Here is a 25,341-nt window from a genome sequence, read left to right as displayed (position 1 = left end):
TGACCCAGAAACTATTTCCCAGGGTCCAAAAGGGGTTAAGGCTTCCATTGCAAAAAATCCAGTACCCTCTGACAGAGATTCCAGAGCTTTGGATAGATGGGGGAAGAAAGTATACACTTCTGCAACTTTAGCAGTAAGAGCTTTAAATTGCCAGTTTCACATGCCTAAGCACCAACAATATTTAATGGCTCAGTTAAAACAGAAAATGCTTGCAAGCTCAGAAGCTCCTGATTGTAAAGAAATGCAGGATTTATTGCATGCAGTTGAACAGGTGGGAAAACATACTCTGCAATGTGGTTTTGATTCTTTAGAGGCCTCTTGTAGAGCCGCAGTTACAGGTTCTGTGATTCGAAGACATGCTTGGTTAAAACCCTGATCATGTTAAGGCAGAATTATCGGATGCTCCTTTACAGCATGATACCTTGTTTGGTGTTAAGGCAAAAGAGGTGTTAAAGAAAATGGAGGATAAAGCTAAATCTATGCAAACAGTCAAGGATTTCTTACAGGTACAGCCAACTCGATTTAGCAGAAATTGGCCAACAAAGAATTGGTCCTTTCCAGTGTCAGACAGGCCACAGAGAGGCAGATACAGACACCCAAGAGGCAGATCTCATCCCCAAGGCTCAAACAGACAACGACAGTGGGGCATCTCAACCCCAAAAGGAGGTGAGGACAAGTCTCAACCTTACAGGAAACAGTCACAATGACTTTCCCCTTTGTACGCCAAGCACTTCCTTTTTGGAAGCCCCCTTAGGGGGAAAACTAGCATTTTTTTCTCAAAACTGGCAAACAATCACCCAAGACAAATGGGTTCTGAATATTGTGTCTCAAGGTTACAGGTTCCACTTTCATACTTTACCAAGGCTAAAAGGAATGCCAGAACTGCCACAAAATCAATGGGCAGAGGCACAAAAACAAATTACAGCCCTCATGGACATGAGAGCTATTAAAAAAGTACCAGGACAAGGATTTTACTCAAGACTCTTCCTGGTCCCCAGAAAGGACAAGGCCTGGAGGCCCATACTACCATACTAGACCTTTCAATTCTAAATACTTACCTGGATATTCTGAAATTCAAAATGTTGACATTACAGCAGCTTCTACCCATGCTGGGCAAGAAGGCTTGGCTTGTTACTCTGGACCTCAAAGAGGCATACCTGCATGTCCCTATCAGACAAAATTGCAGAAGATACCTCAGATTCAAAGCTGGTACAATGCACTACCAATTCTCTGCACTGCCCTTTGGCTTATCTACTGCACCCAGGGTCTTCACAAAGTGCCTGGCACCAGTAATTGCATTTTGCAGACAAAAAGGAATTCAAATATATCCATATCTGGATGACTGCCTCATTCAAGCAGAGACAAAGGACATTCTTCTATAGCATTAGGCATTTGTAAAAAGGTTGCTAATTTCTCTAGGGTACACAGTAAACGAAAAGAAGTCAAAACTAGTGCCCTCACAACAGATTACATTCCTGGGTGCCAGCTTAAATACAACGGCCCAGATGGCTTACCTCACGCCAGACAAACAAGTTCAACTAAATCAATATTTTCAGTTACTGGCAAAAAAGTCCCATCTCCCTGCAAGAAAAATTCTGCAGGCCCTGGGATTCATGGCATCCTGCATACTACTAATACCATATGCCAGACTGCATATGAGGAAATTACAATGGTACCTAAAAAGTGTTTGGACTCAACACTCTCACAGTTTGGAAGCAGTAATACCTATGATTCCCTGCCTGCAACAGGAGTTTCGATGATGGGCACAGGCATGTCACCTAAACAAGGGTCGGCCTTTTACCCTACCCACAGCTAGGCAGACTCTAACAACAGATGCTTCGGATTATGCCTGGGGAGCACACATGGCAGGAAAATGCATTCAGGGCAAGTGGACCTCAGACCAGATGCATCTTCACATCAATCAAAAAGAGATGTTGGCTGTTCAGAATGCCCTAACAGCTTTCAAGGACCTTCTGCATCCAGGACAATTACTATTAAAGACAGACAACACCACAGTAATGTGGTACATAAACAAGCAAGGGGGCACTCATTCTTATCCCCTTTGCAGGCAAGCCATGACCTTGTGGAACACAGCTCTAACGTATCAAGTTCACCTGCAAGCACAATTCCTGCCAGGAAAGAGAAATACTCTGGCAGATGATCTATGCAGAAATATCATGGACCCTCACGAATGGAAATTGAATCCACAAATCTTCAGCATGGTAACGCAAAAATGGGGATGCCCAGACATAGATCTTTTTGCCTCCCCACTGAATTGCCAACTACAAAAATTCTGCACAAGGACTTATCACAAACAAGCATGGAAAGTGGATGATCTTTTGTTCAGGGGAAAAAACCTAAAAGTTTATGCCTTCCTGCCACTGCCTCTCCTTTCAAAGGTATTCCTAAAAGCCAGACAAGAAAAACCACAGATGATCCTGATTGCTCCAGACTGGCCACGCCAACACTGGTACCCTATCTTAAGGAACTTAGCTCAAGGCCCACCATGGATTTTGCCTCAAATTCCGCACCTTCTGACACAACGAAACAATCAGATCCTGCACGGTCAGCTCAAAACCCTAAACCTGGCTGCATGGCAGATTCATTAGTCAAACAGGCAACACCTCTCTCTAAAGCTGTTGTGGATGTCATTTTGGAGGCTAGGAGGCCTAGCACCAGGAAAGCTTACTCAGAAAAATGGAAGAGATTATGCGCCTGGAACCAGGCTCAAAGCCTTGACCCTCTTGTTCCAAACATCCCTCAGATTTTACAATACCTAACTGAGATGCTGGACAGAGGCCTATCCTTCTCATCAATTAAGATCCACGCCTCTGCCATTTCAGCACATTACAACACGGATCCTCCTTTATTCTCTCATCCCTTACTAAAGCAGTACCTCAGAGGGGCTAAAAACATAAGACCGCCCCAGAGAGCACCAACACCAACTTGGGACCTCAATTTCATTTTGGAAAAACTGACCCTGCCACCTTTTGAGCCAGCCAATACAGCCAATCTAAAGTTTCTATCATGAAAAACAGCTCTGCTCCTGGCAGTAACTTCAGCACGAAGAGTCTCAGAATTACAGGCATTAATGGCAGTGGAACCTTTTATAATTTTTCATCAGGACAGGGTTTCTTTAAGGACAAACCCTACTTTTATGCCAAAGGTGGTATCTAGTGTGGCTCTTAACCAAATCATCCATTTGCCAACTTTTTATCCAAACCCCCAGAATAAAGGGGAGAAACTTCTGCATTCTTTGGACATACACAGGCAGCTACGCTTCTACTTGGACAAAACAAAAGCTTTCAGAAAAACTGAGCAACTGTTTGCAGCATATGCTGCAGGATCACAGGGCAAGGCTATCTCAAAGCAGACTATATCCAAATGTATAGGACACTGTGTTCATTACTGCTACACACAACATGGAAAATCAGTCTCAAATAACATTAGGCCACATTCCATCAGGGCAACAGCCACTTCAACAGCCTTTCTCAGAGGAGTACCTACCAAGGAAATTTTGGAGGCTGCAACTTGGAGTTCAGTGCACACCTTTACCAAGCATTACCACCTGCTTCTTTACTCTAAATCCACAGCAGGATTTGCCACTGCAGTTCTGCAGGGCCTCATAGCCAATCCTAACTCTTTATAGACCAGCCACCCAACCTTAGCTTTGGGATTCTACCCAAGTGTAATGACTGCAGCAGTGTAACACGATGAACATAGTACGGTTTTGTACCTACCATAAATGTAAATGTTTGAGTGTTCACACTGCTACAGTCCAGTTACCCTCCCTCCATCCCCTCTGAACTAGCTGGACTTATCTATACCTTTCTATCCTATACAACCTTTGTGGTGTATTTGCTTGTAACTGAAGGTATTGGTTTTTTTTTTTTTATTTTATATGTATATTTTTATTAGCAATATGTTTTGCCTACCTACTTGGGGGCACCTGACATCTGGGGCAAGAAAAACTGAAGAAAATGGCGTCGGATGAATCTTATATACCCCTGGCACACTGACGTCAAGGAAGAAGTGACAGCAACCAACGCCGGACCAAGACTTTGGAACTCTGGCCAACTGCGGGACTGCCTGACGGTAGGATAACCCAAGTGTAATGACTGTAGCGGTGTGAACACTCGAACATCTACATTTATGGTAGGTACAAAACTGTACTTTTCATGGAAGGTGGGATGCTTGGAATACCAGAATGTATTGCCAGAGGAAATGTCACACTTTCAGCCCCAAAACATGGACTGAAGCTCCAAAGGTGTTGGTGTCTGTGTATTCATAAAGGATATGCACACGTCCAGACTAGTAGCCCAGCATAACGCATCTGAGATACTTCATTGGGAAAGACAGCGATCCAGGTCATAACCTGCTATAGGTCTGCAACCATGTCCCTAGACTCTCACTCCACGTTCCTAAGCACCCTGGAATCTATCAAGGTCCAACCCAACACTCTCATACTGGAAGACTTCAACTACCTCTCCATCAGTTGAGAAAACTACCAAGTCACTGGCCCAACGCTTCCTGGAATTCATCCGTTCCAATGCCCTGGACCAGCTCATTCTGACCCCTACTAGAGAAAGCAACCTCCTTGGTTATTACTAACATGGACGACCATTGCTCTACACCAATAGTCAGTCCCTCCCTGGTCAGATCTGACCATAAACTAATCACCATAAAAATCCACATCTCACCCACACCCTCCTGCAAAGGTAAACACCTTGAAAAACTTCTCCAAAGCTGACTTTGGACTCCTAAAAACAGAGGTGGTTAAATTCACAGCATCCATGCCAATGGAAAATAGCTGCATGACTGCCAAATCATACACCATCTGTACAAACGTACATAAATGCATGGAACTAGCCATACCCAACAGAACCAAGATGCTCTCCTCCAAAAAAGGGAAGCCAATTTGGTGGTCCCCTGCCATTAATAAACTCTACAACAGAAGGAAAAAACTGTTGCAGAAAAAGGTGAAATCTCAAGACTGGAAAAACTCCCTTATTAACCTCAAAAAAATGTTGAGACTCTTCATCAAATCCTCTAAAGCCAGCTATGAAGGCAGAATTGCAGCAGACAATAAAAACAATCACAAAGCCTTCTATAATTACATCAAGAACCTCCACGGCAATACCCAGATTTGCTCTGAGTTATTGCACAATGGTACCTTATGTACTGAGCCAATAGATGTTGCCAACATACTGGCTGACAAATTCAGTGCCAACTTTACCCCTCTCTGCCCCCCAAAGGACCAATCATAATACCGGAAGAATGCCAGGCACCCAGCATTTCTACAGCACAGGTTAAAGCTGCATTGTCCAAGGCCAAGAATACAGCTTCCATGGGACCCAATAATATCCCTGGCTGTGTTTTACATGAACTACAAAGCGAACTGGCACCACATCTGTGTGCCCTGTTCAGTCACAACCTCACCTCAGGCTTTGTCCCTACCAAATGGCACATTGCTACAGTCATCCCTCTCCATAAAGGGGGAGCGACTACAGACCCTGGGAATTATCGCCCATTAGCCTGACGAGTCTGATATGCAAAGCTATGCAGCACATCATTATGGACCTGATTAACAAAGATCTAGGAAATCTCCAAACTCTGGATCCCATGCAGTTGGGCTTTGTGAAAGGGAGATCATGCCTGTTCAACCTGGTTGACTTCTTTGAGTCAGTCACCAGGGCTGTGGATGAAGGTAAGGCAGTGCACATAGCCAACCTCGATCTGGCCAAGGCCTTTGATACCATTCCTCACTCAGGAATTATTGATAAACTCACCAAACAACCCCTATATCCCCCATCAACCCCTATATCATTAGGTGGGTTGCAAATTGGCTTACAGATAGAACACACAGTGTGAAAGTAGCAAACTCCAAGTCAGACTGCTGACTAGTCACGAGTGAAGTCCCACAGGGAATGGTCCTGGGTCCTCTCCTGTTCGGCATCTACTTCTCAGAAGTCCAGGCCAACACAAAGGGACTCTGGCTGACCAAGTTTGCAGACAACTGCAAGCTGGGAGCTATTATTAACTTCCCAAGTGATGTAGACATCCTACAGAAAGTCCTCACTGAGACCAATGACTGCTTTCGAAATCATGGCCTTAAACTTAATGCCAAAAAAATGAGTCGTCATCCCCTTTGGTAAAATCTCTGTTCCCACTAATTACTACATTAATGGGAGCCCACTGAACACTGAAGGCATTATAAGAGATCTGGGGACGCAGGTTGACAGCAGCCTCTCCTTCGACCACCGCATTATCACTGTGGTCAAAAAGTCCTTCTATGTGGGCACATCTCATTACCAAGGGTTTTGCATCCAGGAAGAAAGAGATTATTGCCTCTCTCTACTCTTCCCTCATTAGACCAATCATCGAGTATAATGCCGCATTTGGCATGTACCTCACTAGACACCTACAACAGTTGGAGAGGCCACAGAAGTATCTCACAAAGAGGATCCTAGGCATTAAACACATGTCCTATACGGACAGACTCAAAAGACTACAGCTATTCTCTGTCTCATATTGCCTACTTGAAGGAGATCTCTACTTGACTTACAAAGCCATGTCTGACCGAGCTCTGTTAAAAATGCTACATGTAAAGAAACCCAAATCCCTCCACACCACATGCTCCAGAGACCTCAACCTCATTACCACAATCAACAGAACATGCTAGAGGGACAGGTTCCTCACCCAAAGACTGCCCGTGCTCTGGAATAGACTTCACATACATGTCAAACAGAGCACTTCGCTGTCCCTCTTCAAAAGAAATCTTGATGAGTGGATGGTAATAGAAAGTTCACCCCAGGGATCACTCCAGTGGCTCTACTTGATAGAGGCACTGGGAACTAACGTTGGGCGGCACGATGCCAGGGCACCTCTATGGGCTAGGCTTGTAAAGGTACCAGGGCCATTAGCCTAGTACACACCTATGAACCTTAGTTTAAAAGAGGGGTCCTAGAGTGCCTGGGGGCAATTGGAACATGCAACATTATTGAAAGGGAGGCAGTGATTCCCTATGCAGACTCAGTAACCCACAGGTTTTCTTATTTTTTGCGTGGTCAGATAATCTGGATGAACCAATTCCAGAACTTGTATGTGTGTATTTTATACAGGTTTCACTAATCAGGAGTAAAATATCACTCCACATTTCATGGTTGTATAATCCTACATTGGTAGTGTTTGAATGTAAATCAGTAAAACATGAAGCAGCGTCTTAAACTATTCTTTTGTCAGAGATAGTAATGATGCTAATTTGGTTTATAATTAGATTTTGCCCAGAATATTTTTATAGAGTGAGAAGAAAATTAATAAAAAATGCTTCTGGTCAGAACTGCTGCGTTTTTAGCCATTTTCATAAGCTTATTGCCCATTGTAGTTTACAGCTGTGGAATTTGGTTTGTTGTCTTTGTCTGCACAAAACACTTATGTGTGTGTGTGTGTGTGTGTGTGTTATATTAATTTAGAGTAAATGTTAGCATTCTGTGCTACTTTTGGTATAAATTGTGTATGTATGTAGGCTTTCCTCCTGATTATAGAAAATGAACACATTTATAAGTGTTGTAGTTGGAGTCATTTTTTTGTGTTTTGGGGCGTATCAAGAGTGGTACATTTCAAGGTATGCTGTTATCTAAAATGTCCTAATTTCTTGGTTGCATACAGCTGAGGTGTGTCCGTATCTTTGAATACAGCATGTATTACAGTGTGTTGTATACTAGGTGATAATAATACTGTTAAGAATAAGGAATTTGATTGGTCATCAGTATTCTATTTTTTGCAGATTTTGCATTTAACCACCAAGCATGCAAGCTGAGGCTATAAAGAGTTGTCTTACAGTTATTTTGACACACGCATTCCGGATCAAAACTGTCATTAAGCACAGCAGCAGTCTGTAAAAATAAGCATAAGTATATCAAATAAAATACTTAAACACAATATTTAAGAATGAAAAATTAGATTTGCACTCTTTATTGTTTAGAACAATGACAACTTCATACTTAAGCATGGAGCAATCAATACCCGAAGAATATACCAACTACAGCAAGGAACTTGGTTACTTTTTTTAAGTAAGTTTGTATGACAGTAGTAAGCTGTTATTGGTCCGAGAGTAATGTCTGGGCTTTATCTATGACCATTACTCAGTCAGGCTTCACTGTTATGGGTAACTCCAACTTTTCACTCTGTTTCTCATTGTTTTTTTCTGCGCTATATACAGCTTAGCATTGATACACAGAACATTTACAGACAAATTTAAATGGTGAGGATTGGTAAAGCTGGAAGGTCAACCTCCATGAAAGGCATTCGGGAATATTTTAGTTATTTTATGAACTGAAATATTAATTGCAGAGCACTGATCTGAGAGGGCTGTTTGCAGATTGTGTCTCTCAGCAGTTTGCATATGGATACTTTTCAGAGTTTGTAGAATAATAAATGAGCTGAAAAGCATTTTGAGTGTTGGATGTATGTTCTGTAGTGGATTTGTGACACAGTTGTGCACATCTGTTGATATTTAGAGATGAGTGATGGAGTGAGAGAAGATGTGGGTCTTTTAACTTGTAATTGACTGAAGCTGTGTTTCTGAATACCTTTATTGAGGAAGAGTGATATTGAGTACATTTTAAATTAAAAAAGTAAATAAAAACATTTGCTCACAGGAGAGAATGGAGCAAGTATCCCAACATTGAAGAAGACAATATCCTGGCATGCATTACAATATGCAGAAATACAGAACATGTCAGGCATGAAGCCAGCCAAACTGTTGCCTTGCACCAAAGTATAGAAACCCTGGTGTCTTTTTATAGCTGTAAACTAAGAAATGGCTTGGATTTCTGCTCATATTTCTTTGAGTTTATAATATGGCTTTACTTTACGTGCCTTTATTGTTTGACACATCTCTGTATAATTATTACAGATTACCACTTTGTGACTGTACATGCGACTTTTCTTTCCTTTGCATCTCTTTGTTCTTTGTCCACGGGCATTGGCCCCTGCATTTAACTAAGATTTGTACTCGCTAATCTTCTTTATGTTCTATTCTTTACTTAGTTTTTTAAAACCTTCCTTTGTAATGTTGCCCATTTTTGATGTGCTGTATCTACTCACTATACAGATTTTCAGTCTGTTCCGTTTGCACCTCTATAGCAATTGTTATCACGCCCTTCTTAGACTACCTGTTGGCTGCATTGTATTACACAGAACTAATGCCAATACTTTCTGTGGTATAATTATCGTGGTATCTGCTTATTCACTCTAATTGTGTTATGCAGAAATAACTTAGCTTTTTTCACCTCCTTCAGTCGATGCATTTGGAAATTGCCATGCTCTCTTAGTGGTGAACGTATTTCTCAGTAAAATATTTCAGGAAAACAAAATTTAGACAAATTTATGTGAGAGGGAAAGAAGCCTTTTAAGTGTGTTGTGTGTGCCACCTGGCTTTATGAAGCCCTGCTTTATAATCAGCTAATGAAGGCTTTGTCAGTCTCTCTCACCTGAGTATGACAGGCAAGCACAGACAACTGGAGCAATATTTTCATTTCCATTAGCATAATGCCATCTTTGCAGGTAGCAATTGGTTTTATATATACACTGGGGTAGGGACATAGGGTTGTCTGGACAAGGCAGAGTGTTTGGGTCACATGTGATTGGGTTTTAATTGTTCTCTGTAGCCTTGCCTGTCTCATGGGCTTCTAGAAGAACTTAATGATGTGGTCTGTCTGCTAATGAAGGCCAAAACTGCACATTAAGATGAGTCTGAGAAGGGGGTCAGAGTACCTAACCAAGGTTGATGGCGCTAGGCTGTCTTTTTGATCTGCCAGTGGGCTTGTGCAGGCCTTAATTGGCCCAGAATTTTGCGTGTCAGCCCGAATCCCTACTGAGCTGTCAACAGAACAGTTTGCTATGCCACAGTCATGTTGTCTTTCTCCGTGAGTGGAGGGGAAGGATGATGTGACAGAACTCTGGGAACTTATTAGTCCACACTGGGCTAGTTAGTGGAGCAACAGCTCCAGTTGTGACTTGTCAGCTAAACTAACTATTGAGCAGCGAGAGTTTTGGTCACATTTTTGCTCGTAAAACTGTGATACTATAATTTTAATATTTTAGTCTTGTCTGTGCAAGTTTTTTTTAGGCTGTGTTAACACAGGAACAGAATGCATCTTCTGAGCATCATAGTGGCAAGTGATGTCCACATACTTCTGATTTAATCCAGATGTCCTACCTACATCTACAGAAAGACAATGACAAGTCAAAGACCTTCAAGCACCCCATGTTATCTAGCTGTGTCCAACTTGCAGACACGTGTACATAAACATTATTTGGTTCAGTCTCCCAGTAAGTCTGTGTACGTCATTAGTTTTAACATATAATAACTAGCAGATAACTACAATAAATATCTTTTTTTACAAACATAAAGCAGAAAGATATATCCCATCATGCTAGTTCAACAGTATGTAAATACATTTATTTACATTATTTTTGATCAGTTCCTGTTTCACCTTGATGTGAGTTCACCCCAAATCTTGTCAGTTTATGCTACATTGGGAAAAGGGGAAGGAAATATGCTAAGACTGTTCAGTTTGTTTGGTGTTTGTGCTAATATTCAGGAGATTAAAGAACTGCATCATGAGCAATGTTGGAGTCTAAACACACCCTTAGCATTTCATTGTTCTAGTCGATGTGTGCAGGCTAGCTAGCCCCACCAATGGATTATAGAAATGGCTGACAGCTACAAAACAATGAATATTATTTAAAAATGAATAGTATGCAGAAAGAGCTTTTGGTGTCTTTTGAACAGCGCTAGTTGAGTTGTAAGTATAATAACTACAGAAGGAAATGGACCTTTAGTATTTTGTTGTGCTGCCATTTCTGTGCAGTCTGCATGCTGTAATATTATTTTGACCTCTTTAACAGAGTAATGTATTACAAATAGACATTTTGAGGTTCTTTTAATGTTCAACAAATGCAAAGTGAAAGTAGAACAATGATTGTAATTAAAGTGATGCTGGATGCAAGTGCATCAGCTGGACTTCAAAAAACTAAGCAGGTATTAACATTTAATCCCTGCTGTCACTCCTATAAACATTCTACCAAAACCCCCCCACAAAATTCATATTACCAAGAGGTCCAATAAAATGTATAGTGGTTACAAGACATGGTATGCACACACTGTGGTAGGAGGGCCTGAGGAAGTTTGTCTTCCAGCAATGATCCTACAATTTTTACATCTGCTGTTATGGCCAGTTAAGATATAGTTGCACTGTGTGTAGCTGTATGCCATAAAGATTATCAGTGAGGGTGACCCTATATGAGTGTCAGAGTACATGGGCATTTAATTTATAGCGTACATAAGGTGTTGGACTCTAGCATTCTCTGAAGTACCACGAAACAGAGATTGTAATATTTAACAATAAGAAAAATCAGTAGTTGTATAACTATGTGCTGACCTCATGAATACTCTGGGAAGAAATGTTCCGGAATAAAGTTGTAGAGGTGGCTCCTGACTTTGTAGAATGAGATCTTCCTGATTTGCACAGTGTTTTTGTAGTACTTACCAGAACAGAAACAAGTGCGAATCAGAATGGGTCTATTTAATTACTGGATGTCACTGATTCTCCTTCGTAAAATAAACAAATAGCTAAACAATCCTACTTCCAAATGGGTTTTGTCCTTCACATCCCCTGCATTCATCCATTGACTACAGCATTGCAGTATTGTTAACCATTGTTATCTTATTCCAGATAGAAAATTGATATTTGAGTATTTGTTTTATCGGGATAAAGTCGGAAGAGGACCGCAGGCATAAAGAAAGGATTTGTTCTTAAAGACTTTTTTGGGGAAAACAGTGTAAGGTTTCTTACATGTTAGGGTCTTGAAACTCAGAAATCCTTCTGGCAGACTTAATGGCCACTAGAAACAGTTTACTTAAATATACATGTTTGGTTCAGAGGATAAAAAAGGCAGCTACTAGAACAATAATTTAGATTTCTGAGCTAGAGACACTGGATATTTGACAGGTTTTTCAATAGGATAACCTCTGGAACAGTGTTTTTGGCTAAAGGAGACTCCATGGTTAGAGACAGACGGGCAGAAATGGCTAAGGTGTATACTTAAATAACTATGAACGCATGCATTGTATTAATCATACATCAAATGCTGTAACACTTAGGGGACTGCCAGCTCCATTGTCATAGAGGGATAAAGCCCTGTGTATGACCCAGGTCACGTATGTTTGTGTAGCAGCTCAGGAGCTTGTTCGTATTGGCAGAAGAGGGAGAAAAGGAAAGGGCTGTGTCTGCTCACCGTTTTCAGGAGTAAGGGGACGAACACATGACTGGAGCACACATACTACACTGAATTCCCCAGGGGAGACTGGAGAAATAATCACATTTTCCTAGGATGGGGTCGTTTACAGACCTTTGTCACTTGCAATATGCCTGGTGTGTGCCCTCCTAGGAAAAGGTTCATGGGATATGCTCATTGGTTAAGTACTTAAATAGAAAAATTCCATGATGACTGCCTTAATGAAGGCCCCACTCATCTGAATGTTCCCCTAGTAGGAGGAATGGATGGGTCATTTTGCTGGGAGGGTGGCTTATGGTTAGTAGGTAGCGAAGGTAGCATCTGGGATGGAAAAAATATTTTCCTTAATGGACGTTGTTTTACACCAGACTGAAAAAACTTATCTAGAGTTAGTAGTTTACTGTTTTGGATTTCTTATTCTCTTAGAATAGACAGGCCATCAGATAGAATAGGCAAGTTGTCATTAGATAATAGATGACCATTTTAGGTTAACTGTAGTTCCTTCTTTCAGTTAGATTGTGAGTTGTGGGGTTGAGCTGGAGCTTTTCCCCCTAACTGAGAGTGAGAGAAGGTTTTTGCAGGAAGGTTGTGCCAAAGGTTCTGCTACTGATGTCCAAGTTAGACGAGTAAACAGACTTTGTTTGGTCAGAATAGAGCAGTTAGACTTGTGTTTTTTTCTATTTTCATCTGTAGAAGAACTTTTGCTATTAATTAGTGTGTGTGTGTGTGTGGGGGGCATACAGAAGAACGTCAAGGAATTGAAAAATGTTTTTGTTGCCTTTGCTAGAGAATGACGCAGCCTGAAGCAGTGCACAGAGAGAGAGATCTGAAACAAACAGATCTGCCTCTGGACAGTCCCACTTTAGTATGCCTGAGACCACAGTTCTGTTTGTGAGACTACTCATGAGCAAGTGAAATTCCACCTAGAATCTCTGCTATTTTTTTCTGTTGGCTTGGAATTAAATTCCTTACTGAAGTATATTTAAATGAACTGTATGTTCCCCAATATATTAGTAACCTGCACAGTTGGTAAGAGTGAGTGATCTTTCTCTGTCGGCGACATTTTTTGTGCAGTTATAGGATGAGTGCATTATAGGACTGTTGCTGACTGTGGAGTCCTCTTGCCTTCCAAACAAAGCAGTAAAACACACAAAATGAAATCTCTAAACAGATGTTATATTTTCGTAGTAGTTATGTACTTTCTGCAAAAAAGAACCAGAAAAGAGCCAGTCAGTGGTTTAGGCTTTTTTTTTTAATTTACATGTATTTTTTGTTTCATGTGATGGAGAAGAGATGTTTCCTCCTTGGCTCATTGGTTAAAGGTGTTCTTAGCCCAATCTTAGCACTTTTGATAAACTTTCCGTAGGAACATTCTATCTTTACTACTACTTATATCCTTTCTACCAAAATGAGAGCTGCCCGTCATCTAATATTGGCATTTGTGCCGTACAACCTGGTACGCTTGGTGTGAAGCACTGCACGTAGAGCAGCAGAGACATATCTGTATTCTTCTTTTCACTTTAGGTTTTAAATTTCCTGGGTACCCCTTATGTTCTCCGAGAACTAGGGGCACTTCCTCACTGGCCTGCCTTGCTCAGAGGGACTTCCTTGTAGTGTGTAAGTCCTAATGTTTGTTTGAGAACATGTAACTGGACCACCATATGGGGGTATCAGTTTCATTCTGATGCCTGTGAGTGTGATTCACAGTTCATATATCCGTCGAGCTGTACCTGTTAACTTTAAACAACCTGTGTTTGGTACAGGAATAGCAAAATGTCAGCTTTTAGGGTGCTTTTCATCATATGTTGTTTTTCAGGATTTTGGCAGTGTTAGCTTCTGTTGTTACAGATTAGCATTCCATGTGGGCAAGTTCTGAATTAGCTGCATCTTTCAGTGTTTGAAGGCCATTGCCTTTCACTCATTCTATGGTTCTCAGCATATCATTCAACCAGTTTCATATTCCTGGATTACAGTATAGTACGTTTTGCCTAGTAAGTAGAAATGGAAATAAAGGTGTCTTTTTTTTTTTTTTTTTTTTTAAATGTTGAGGTAGTGATGTGTGCATGTGCCAAGCAGAACAACCTAACATTAAAGCTGCTGAAAATTATTTTCGCTTTGTCGTATTTATTTATACATGTATATCATTTTTTACATGCTTCTAAGAAAATAAAGTACAGTGGTTGTATTAGTGACATGTGGCATATGTGGAAAAGTTTATAGCTCCCAAATCATTAGGTTTTTAGTGGTTTAACTGTAGTGTTTTTAAGACGTGTCAATGTGCAATGATTTTAAAAAGATGCTGCTTGGGTAGGTGTTAGCAGAGAGGCTAGAGCTGCAGTCTTGTGCTTTTTGTAGTGTATGCTTCAGAATGAAATGTTCCACTCTATCCCATAATGCACTCTTTTTTTAAGATATTCAAGATTCACTCATAACAAGCTAAACATATTGTGATTTAGTGTTTATTCTTTGTCTTAAGTATTTACCCATACCATCCTCTAGGATAGAGATCTTGAAGAAGCTTTGCTTAATTTTGTTTGTGAACTAATGCCTACCTAGCTGCCTTCATATAAAAGACCCCACTGCCTAATAATAAAAAACAAAAGGAAAAGATGAAGCCCCCCATGCCTGGAATGTCCGCTGTCACTAAAGCTTCATCAAGGAAATGTGTAAAGAGTAGAGAGTAAGTATATTTACTTTGCGTCCAAAAGACCCCCAAATACTACTGTTTTATTTTCTAGACAGCAGATAGAATTTTTGAGATTAGCTTCAGAAAAAGTCTGCATCTGGTATATAGAAAGGGGAGGATCTGTTCCTGTGTGCACTGACGTGTGTTGCTCCATCCGTGACGTGGTAGTTGATATCAGTTTTTGTTTGGGAAAACTGTGGACTCTTGAATCCATTTGGCATCATTGATAGAATGGATAGACCAAACTGCATGCTTTAAGGGCTCTATAAAATATATCAGTTATCAAGAAGGAGATGCATTTCTAATCATCAGACGGGTGACCAGTGCATGGTGGTAGATTTCAGAGGTGCCAATTAAAGCTCCCTTCATGCTCACATTGACGTCAGAGTGGGCAGATATTTTGGATTTCCCCACTTGAGATAAATATCTCACTGAAGGAGTAAATCGTTTTTGTGGAATGGGTATAGCCAAATATGGTCGAAGCCACAATCGTTGTTTGCTCGTTCCTTTATATAGGATGTGTAGTAGTAAAAGGAGGATCGTTCCTTTATATAGGATGTGTAGTAGTAAAAGGAGGATCGTTCCTTTATATAGGATGTGTAGTAGTAAAAGGAGGATCGTTCCTTTATATAGGATGTGTAGTAGTAAAAGGAGGATCGCTCCTTTATATAGGATGTGTAGTAGTAAAAGGAGGATCGTTCCTTTATATAGGATGTGTAGTAGTAAAAGGAGGATCGTTCCTTTATATAGGATGTGTAGTAGTAAAAGGAGGATCGTTCCTTTATATAGGATGTGCAGTAGTAAAAGGAGGAGTGTTCCTTTATATAGGATGTGTAGTAGTAAAAGGAGGATCGTTCCTTTATATAGGATGTGTAGTAGTAAAAGGAGGATCGTTCCTTTATATAGGATGTGTAGTAGTAAAAGGAGGATCGTTCCTTTATATAGGATGTGTAGTAGTAAAAGGAGGATCGTTCCTTTATATAGGATGTGTAGTAGTAAAAGGAGGATCGTTCCTTTATATAGGATGTGCAGTAGTAAAGCAAGGAAATGTGTCTGGAGGAAGTGTTGGAGGAAAAGAATTTCAAGTGGACAACTTAGAATTATTAAAACCTCAAACTGCATCATGGTGAGTAACTACATTCAGTTTATAGTGGGTCTGATTATTTTATATTGACATCACTTAGCTGTGAGAAGGAAACACGTAGTTTATTGGGAAATGAATCCGAGTATTGCACTATAACTTTCTGCATGCACACACATACATGTAAGCACACACACAAATATATATTTTTAATCATAGAAACAGTCCTATACAAGAGTATATGGGACAAGTGCAACACATTATCTAGGTTACATGAAGAGGGAAGAGTCACTGAAGATCTGTTGGTCTGTGAAGTGAAGTAGAAATTGACCACATGGGTGAATACGCAAAAAAAAAAAAAAAACAGATCATTTGAATCATCCAATTGTTTTTCTGCTGTAATATTCTCTGGGAGGTGAGGAACTTGATTGTTTGCAGACTTCAGGAAAGGTACAATATTAAATTTGATACCAAAAGTCTTTAGGGATTTACGTTTTTGTAATCTAAAAATATCTCTTTATCCACAGACAGGGTACAGTTCCAGACTTCCAACACTGTGATGTGTTCGGTATTGGTGAAAGGTGAGGGAGTGACAGCAGTGGCGTCTGCAGCTGTTTGTTTCTCTGCACATGGCTAAGTACAGACTGAAGAACAGTGATCTCACTTGGATTCCACGCACTAGCCAACGAGAACAGGTATGGGGTTTACAGTACATACCCTTGGCTAACTTGCACAATAGTTTGGTCCTGTAAATAAGTGCTTGAATCATGTCCTGAAGCAGAAGATTTATTACAGTTATTTTCAACAATAAAATGTGTGCGCCAGTTTATATTTTTAATTTCCTCTTCATTATAAATGTTGATTTGAAACCTGAATGAGTTTCTTTATAGTTCATTGATTCAGTCTGGTTGTTTGTTTTGAGTGGCACAGTGCTCTGATGATGAAAAAAAGAGGCAGTAAGATCCAAAGGTTCATTTCAGCTGTGAAGGAGAGGAAGGTTACATAAGGTAAGGTCAGGTTTTAAGGTGTCTGTGTATCAGCTCAGGGTGAGAGGCTGTTTGTTTCTGGAAACAACACATTGATGAGATTATTGGGGTGAGAAAGGCAGGACTGCAGCTGATGCATGTAATTAAAGGCAATGCAAATGCTTGTGCTTCCACTATGTACATTGTACGTTTTGCAAGGCAAAAGTTAGTCCACGGACTGCATTTACTTTTGTGAATACCCAGCCGAATACAGCACCTTCTTCCTCCAGTAAGGCAAAATCTTGTCTTTTCTGGTGACCATCTTAAGGCTTTAGCCTGCAGTTTTCTGATCAGAAAGATGCCTTATCCGTTGGGCCACGTGGTCAATCTGTTTATTTGAAATATTTTAATATTTTCTGTTTCATTCCTGGAGCTGAGGTCTGATATTGCTTTTCCAGTTACCAAAGTACAAGTTAATGTAAATTTGTACAGAACAAGGAAACAAGGGTGGATGAGTGAGAACAGGCTGAAAATTAATATAGGAAATGAAAAAGTAGCAGGTAAATTCTTTGTGTTGAGGGCTGAGAGGTAACTGTGCCCCCTCCCAAAAAAGCAGGAGACAATCAACTAAGGTATAGCAGGGAAATCACAGGTGTTGAAAATAGCCAGGATGTTGGCAGTAAATGGGATGGAGATACAAACTTCATAAATTTGTGAAGTAAGGCAGAATTAGCCTTAGGGTTCATAAGGTTGTCCAGGGCTATTAAAATAGTGTGTTTCTGTTTAAGGATTAAAATGATTAGTAGTACTCAGTGACTGTTAAAGCATTAAATGTGGCCTATTTCAATAAATCTGTGGTACTTTGGAGGGCACCTGGGAAATCAGGAAGTTGAAAATGTTGAAACTAACAAAAGGAAATGCCTATAAAATGATAAGCTGTTTGCTTGGGAAAGATATTGAATAGATGGAGTCTAGGATGATTTAGTCTGAGTCATGCAGGTTTATGTTATACTTAATATGTTGATAGGCATTTACATAGGTGAGGACTAGGCTTACAATGGCTGACAAGGGCAGTTAGCCTAGTACTAACCTATGACCCTATGATGCTGTCGTGGTAAGTACGCCACAGGTAGTATGAAGTAGCTGAAGTTTTGCGTTTCTGTCCTGTGCCGTGAGTTTGCATTCCATACTGTTGTACATTTTCACTGATGTCTAGGGGCACTGTGTACTGTGGTGGTGGTGCTGCGGTAGCGTTGTCGCCTCACAGTATGACGTTGCCCTGTTCGATTCTCAGCTAGAGTGTCTTCTGTGTGGAGACATGCATGAATAGGCGTACCTTCGTTGAAGGTTGTGCATCAGAGCTGGCAACTTGGCACGTAAAAATCTATTGCCAATCATTAGTGGACCGGAGTTCTGCTGTGGCGACCCCTAACCGGGAAAAGCCGAAACACACAATCAATCTAGGGGCACTGTGTGTATCTTGGCACCTGTTGCAGAGATGTTGTGCCTGAATATGTACAAACCCCTTAACTCAGTTCACACAGAAGATTGACCTATGAATGATGACTGTGGTGTTTGCCGTTGGGGAAGAGTAGTAAAAATAATGATTGTTGAAGACACACCATGTAGCAGTAGGTAACGGACACCTCTGAGAGGAAGGTATGATATATGGGATGTTGCGTACTCATTCATGGAACCATACCTGTTAGGTGGTTGTATCTATCAGACACTTAAAGGTAATGGTCATTATTCATCTTGTGCTTTAAGGGTGCTTCAGAAAGTGGGTGCGCATTTTACATTATCTGGTAAGATATTAAAAGATGTCATAAATGGGCCAGTGTATAAAAATCCATATTTATACCCAGGAAATGCAAGCTATAGAGACAGAATAATTCTAAAAAACATAGTATTTGTTGTTGTTATGTGTTACTGTTAGCCAAAGGCAGAGCAGGATGGGCTTAGTAGCAGTGAACAGCCAAAATCCTCAGAAGGATATATGAGCCACAGTGCTCTGTGAAAAGGCATGTGAAAATAGTGTGCACAACCGTTCAGTTAACTAAATGGCGTATGATGTTCGGCCCATAATACTGAGCAGAAGCACAGAATCTGTGTTGTCATTAATTTTGTCACGTTATAAGAGTCTGATGAAGTAAATGAGCTTGGAAGAAGGCAAGCAAAATTCTAGCACAGAGATTTACATTGTAAAATTATGAAAAGAGTGCAAGCAAAATGAAATCCCGCTTTAATATATGAAGAAAGGTAATCAGTACTTCATGGAATGTTTTGCTGTTGTTTCCAAGATGTGATAAATTCCGAAGGTGTCATGGATGCCTGGACTGGCTTGCATAGGAGAAACTGCTGTTTAGAATGGTGGTCCTTATACCATTTTGTTTCACTGGCATAAAGCTATTAGTTAACAGCTGAAGATTTGAATTTTTGTTTTGCATTCAGCGGCATTTTCTTTCCCAGGCCTCCACTAAAAACGGGCTCTTCTTGGCACAGTGGACTTCCCCAATCATCAAACTGAAATAAATACTAAATAATTAAATTTTGAGACAGCAGTTCATGCCACTTCTAATCAGTTACACAGTAGAACACAAGAATAAAAAGATTTGAGCAACACACACAAACTACATCATGCAGTACTGAAACTGCAGTTTCAATTAGTAAGTAAAATCAGAACGCTTAGTATGTCTGAGCAGTAACAAAGTGATGAACTGTATTTAAAGACCAGCATGTGTGAGCTGAGCAGTAACAAAGTTATTTGAAGACCAGTATGTGTGAGGCGGTGCTGGTGTCGCTGGGGCAGGAGCTTATGACTCAACAGGTTTAGTAAACCCTACAAATGAAGTGGCAGGAAATGCTTTCTGGAGGCCGTGAAGTCAAGTTAACAAGCATGTTTTTGGTTCTTAGAATAGTACTAGGCTAACTGCCCTTGTGAGCTATTTTAAGCCTAGCTAATTATCCCTTGTGAGACTCAAATTTACCTTAGACTGTACCTGCATTTCAGAAGACTTGTCACCGTTGTGTTTCAGTATCTGCTTCTATTTACCACATCCTACCATTAGACGGTGGCTAACAGATGTAGCCGTACAAAGTTAGTTCTGTGCATTTACATCTTCTCTGTTGCTTAGCAGTTTTTTTGTGCCTTTGTCACGTCCTAATCCCATTGTACTGTTATTAAGAAATTCTGCTTTCACTCCTTCCAGCAGATGGTATTCCTTTTCATGCGTACATTTCATTTCTCTACCCATAGAACCTACCTACCTAGCTCACTTGCCAGTTTGTCTGCATTGATGTGGCCTTATAGCTGCATTATGCTTGCAGCCTAGAAGAGTAATGGGAATGGAAGAAACTTGATCAGTTACTGATAGAGACACATTATGCAGTGTCATCATTCTGTCTAGGTTTGACACAGAAGACACCGGTACTATTCTGGGAAGTCAGACGTTGTGTAATAGCTAGAGAAAAGGGTGAACTTGTAAGTCATTTAAACAATAAGGCATGACACAAGGTATGTGCTACTGCGTAACAACATTTCTCCTGGGTAGGGCTGAAACATAAGGTGAAGCCAAGTCTTTTGACTTCCTCCAGGAGTGATGTTGTTAAAAATAATACACAGCCCTGGAATGCTTTATTGATATTATGCAATGTCTTATTTCTAATAATAGTATTTCATATTGTGTTACTTTTCTGTCTGTTATCTTGACATAGTGAACATATTTTGTAGTATCATTAGGGTTCATGTGGAGCCATGATGCATCAGATTGCTTGAATTTATCAAACTGTTGTATAATATGTTGTATGCAAAGGCTGTGTAAATGAATGAGCTTAGAGGGGTTTTTTTTGTTTTGTTTTGTCTTGATAAAATACAGCACTGCTACCTGAAAGGCATCCCAGATAAAGGCAACAACAATCATATCACTTTTAAAGGAGTCATGCGCTCTTAACGCAAGCTAAAAATCATTCATACTAAAACATTAAAATTTCTTTTTGAAATCCTGATAGTGCTGGTTGTAGTTTTAAAAAAAACGTTTCCAAATATTTTCACTGACAGGCAGCAGTGTCTTTCCGCTTTGAGCCCTACATCTGATGTAGCAAAGCTGGAATGAAGAGCAGAGAAGGACCTTATTTCTATGCTGCTGCCATGCAGGGCATTGTTGTATAGGCCTCAGGGCTGTCGTATCACTGCCTCTGGGTGCTACTTTTTCTTAGACAATTCCCAAGACAGGTAAGAAAATCAAATTTATAAACTATGTACTGACTTTATTTTACACGGAGGGTACAAAACTCCTCCAAGTTCAAAATGTTATCCTTCAGAAAACCACAGGCAAATGCCAAAGGTGCTGAGTAAAAAGTCTGTTGTAATATTGAAGCCTCTAGCCATATACAACCAGAGAGTACAATTTCACCACACACACACACACACACACACACACACACACACACACACACACACACACACACACACACACACATACACACACACACATGCTGACTCAGCTTTATAAAATAAAAATCTAGCAATGTTAAAAGTTACACCTCTGTTAATAAATTGACAGTTTTACTTACCCCCATATAGTAACACAAGATTCAAAATCCTCCTCCAGAACTGCAGTTCTATTAGAAACAAATGATTCTTCCAGACGTCTGCTTTCTACTTTCCATATCAGTGTGCCTTTTTCTAGTATCTATTACTAAGTTACCTTCTTATACTAAATTGCATATACTGTCATCGTAACTGTAATGTTCGTCTTCTGCATGCAACTAATCTACCTTCCCATTACCAAACGTCTTTCTTTTCCTATGACCTCCTTCTCAAAAAAGCTGTCCCTACTCACCCTGTAATTTGGCTACTTCAGATTAATAGATATTATACAATGAGAAATCTGTAGACCAGTGTACAGTAAGTACACTGAGGGTTCCTATTAGTTTGTTGAACAATCAAAAGAGTGAATGCTCTGTGATAGACAGCTAATAGACAAAACCACAAAAAGTCGAACAGCCGGAACAGTGATCTTTTTCCCAGGGAAAAATCTCGCTGAGCCATTGTCAGGACTTTGCAGTTTCCTCCACTGTGGTGTGATCTCAGAGTTTGTACATTTAAGTAGGGGAGGTGTGGGGGTTGTTGGGGGCAAAGCCCCCAACTTTATTTTGTTTGTGGATTTGTTTTTTTGTTTGTTTTTTTTTTTGGGAACAGCAATTTTTTTCCCTGGGAAAAAAAATCGCTGTTCTGGCCATTCGAGTTTTTGTTGTTTCGTCTATTAGCTATCGATCAAAGAGCATTCGCTCTTTTGAGTGTTCAACAAGCTAATATGAACCTGTACACTGACAATACTGTTGTATATTTCTTTAATGTCATTATTCCCACTAAACTATCTTGTTAAATATTATCAACTCTTGCCACAGCAAAAAACGAAGTCTTAAAATTTTTATTTGTTTTTAATTATTGAACTTATGTTGCATTTTTAAACTATTGCAGCTGTGCAAAGTATTGTAAATTGTTTTAATTTTATATTCTGGAACTATTATCTGCATCCCTCCACTGAAAAGGGGTTAAAAGCCCAGCTAGACCATCCTGTTAACAAATGAAGGTAAGTAAGTAAATAAATAAAACAAACCAATAAGTAACATTTCATTCTCACAAAAGCATCCAGTAGGAAAATGTTCAGCAGTTCATTATAAACAATCACTTAAGAGACAGTGAAATTCTGATAAGACTGTTCTAAAAACTATAACCTTTGTCTCTGTGATATAATTAGATGAAAATGTGAAAATCAGTGTGGTGAGGAGCTTTCACTGTGGTAACATTTCCATTGACTTGCACTGACAGTACTTTGATAGCTTGCTTCTTTGACAGTCTTGGGTAGGAGTGTCACTTTGTCTTTTACAATCCTTTTGTTTGATTTTGGTTAGTGTAGTGGTGGTCTCTTACAATTTCAAGTTACATCTGAATGTTGGCTTGAAAGACTTAGCTCACTTTGCATTTTTGATTAGACTTAAAACTATAGTACTAAGTCAATTTTTCTAGCTTGAGGTGTTGAAGTCAGTCGAGTGTGACTTAATGACCATACACAAACACAAAAATTAATTGCAGTCAGTACCTGTATTTAAAACCTTTTACTAATCTTCACCAAGAATAGGACTGACTTAAATTAAAGCCATAAGAGTCTGAGATGAAACTGCCCCATCTAGCCTACATAATATAACAGATAGTGGGGCAAATGCTAGGAGATAATGTGAGATTTTACCAAGAGACTGGTGTGTCGACAAATGGCTTTATCAGAAATCAGTACGAGTGTTGAGTTGTGTTTTCTTTGTATGCAGCACTTGTGGTTGGTTTAAAAGGAATGAAAAGCATTTTGTCATGGGAAAAACTTGACAACTCTGTGAATTTGTCCTTTAAGTATAAGTCAACTGAAAAAAAATCTAATTTTTTAGGGAGTTAGCTATACAGGTATGTAAAACATGTTTTTGTTTTTTTAAATTTTTCATAACCAAATACGTTAATTAGACAAAATCTCAATTTTCTAAGGTATAAGCCCATAACTCCAGACACGAAAACAAAATACATGCAGTGTAGTCAGTTAACTTGTGAGAGGAGACTAGACTACCTAGAGAAAACCCACACATATATGGAAAGAACATGAAAACTTTGTACAGTAACTAGAGGTCAGTATGTAATCCCAGCTCCTGGAGCTGGAGTTGTAACTGCTGTGCAATTTGTAATGCTGATATTAAGTTTTTGAAGACAAAGAGAAAAGGGACAGGGACTGGAATATGTTACAATTCATAACTATGCTCTATTTTTTTTCTCTTCTCTCATGTACTGTATTGTATGGTGGAGCTTTTCTCCCCGGGCCTCCACTGAAAATGGACCTGTGTCCAGTCGGACTTTCCCGGTAAACAAATGTAAAATAAATAAAATAAAATAAAAAATATAAAGAAATATAGCACTTGATGTGGATGGTGTCTACTTATTTCAAAAAACGTACATGACAATGGAATGTATAACTGGTCAAACACAGTTATCTCTCATATTTTGTAAGTGTAAAGGGCAACAAAATAATCTGTTGTGTTGTAAAGTGATTAGTTTACTGTGCAGTTTTGCCATAATCCTGAAAAGCCAAGTCTTACAAATCATGTAGCCTGACTTCAAAAACAAAGAATTTGTGGATATTAGCATGGGTATTGAAGCAGGACTTCAACCTCTAATTTTCCCCTTTATGGGGAAATGTTTCAGCTGATGTTGACTAATAATTTTTTAGATTTTAGCAAAGCCATTGACTGTGTATTGCAATGAACAGACTATATCAGGTTGAAATCAGTAATCCTAAAATGGTTGCAAACATGTTAAGTGAATGGCAGCAGAAGGTTAAAATGGGAAACATGTTGCTTTGAGGGTAAGTGTTCCCATGATTCAGTTCTTGGATCATACATTTTAATGTTATAGAAGAGTGATGCAAACATTGTCAGTAGTGTATAGATTCATAGGTTATTAGACTAACAGCCACTAGGACTTTTACAAACCTAGCTGTGCACTCCAAGCCATATGGGTCCTGAGTATCATGGGTGTCTGTACGGGGAGGGGGACCATCGAAGTAGGGAGGTAACTAAGTATGATACATTAGTTACATAGGTGACTTTAAACAGGGTGTATTGCAGCATAGCATTGGGTTCCTTGAACTTGTTTACTCATGGCTAGCAGATGGAGTAGATCTTTTAGACTTTGAGACTTTGTACCATGTTATGCCACATAATTATAATTACTGGGACAAAAAAGGCTTACAAAAATATTGGCACAGCCTGGTGTACCATGCAAGCTGGCAGCATGATCTGCTCTACTACACAAGCTAGCTGGGTCATTGCCAATCAGCTCCGGTCCATATTTGTGATATATCTGTCAAAACTTTATTTTTGTTGCTGTATTGCTGATGGTCCAGTTTGTCATACTGCCCCAGCAACTCATTTGCTTGTCCTTCCCAGCCAGCCATAGATCCTTATTGCAGAGGTGAGAGTCAAACAGTGGTGGAATATCATTGTCTTAGAAGCTTTTTCAAGGTGTGTTATGCATTGCGAGTAGTGTGGGTATGTTACTTGCTCAAACAAACATTTGACCACCAAGCCAGCCCTGCTCCAGAAGAAGTTGGCACTCTAAGTCCACTGGTCCCCAGCAGGGACCCCTGTTTTGAGAGACTTTATCCCAAGATATAAACTCTTCCCGCCAACCCACATGTTGAGTAACCTAACAATGGACACTTCTTCTGTACTGCCCTTGCCATGTTCTCCATTACCTGGACTAATTA

At 39.9% G+C, this 25,341-nt stretch overlaps 1 protein-coding gene across 2 annotated transcripts in view; it reads left to right on the top strand.

The window, feature by feature from the left end:
* ZFHX3 (zinc finger homeobox 3) overlaps positions 1 to 25,341 on the top strand; it is a 928,642-nt gene that overhangs the window by 173,583 nt on the left and 729,718 nt on the right. For both annotated transcript variants that reach the window (XM_044081906.1, XM_044081905.1), the window contains exon 2: positions 16,598 to 16,765. The gene's annotated coding sequence lies outside the window, so the exon portion shown is untranslated. The remainder of the gene's footprint in view (positions 1 to 16,597; positions 16,766 to 25,341) is intronic.

This window comes from Protopterus annectens, chromosome 8.part1 (assembly GCF_019279795.1).
Source record: "Protopterus annectens isolate FY-2018-M chromosome 8.part1, PAN1.0, whole genome shotgun sequence".
NCBI lineage: Eukaryota > Metazoa > Chordata > Ceratodontiformes > Protopteridae > Protopterus > Protopterus annectens.
This window is presented reverse-complemented; position numbering and strand designations above follow the sequence as displayed.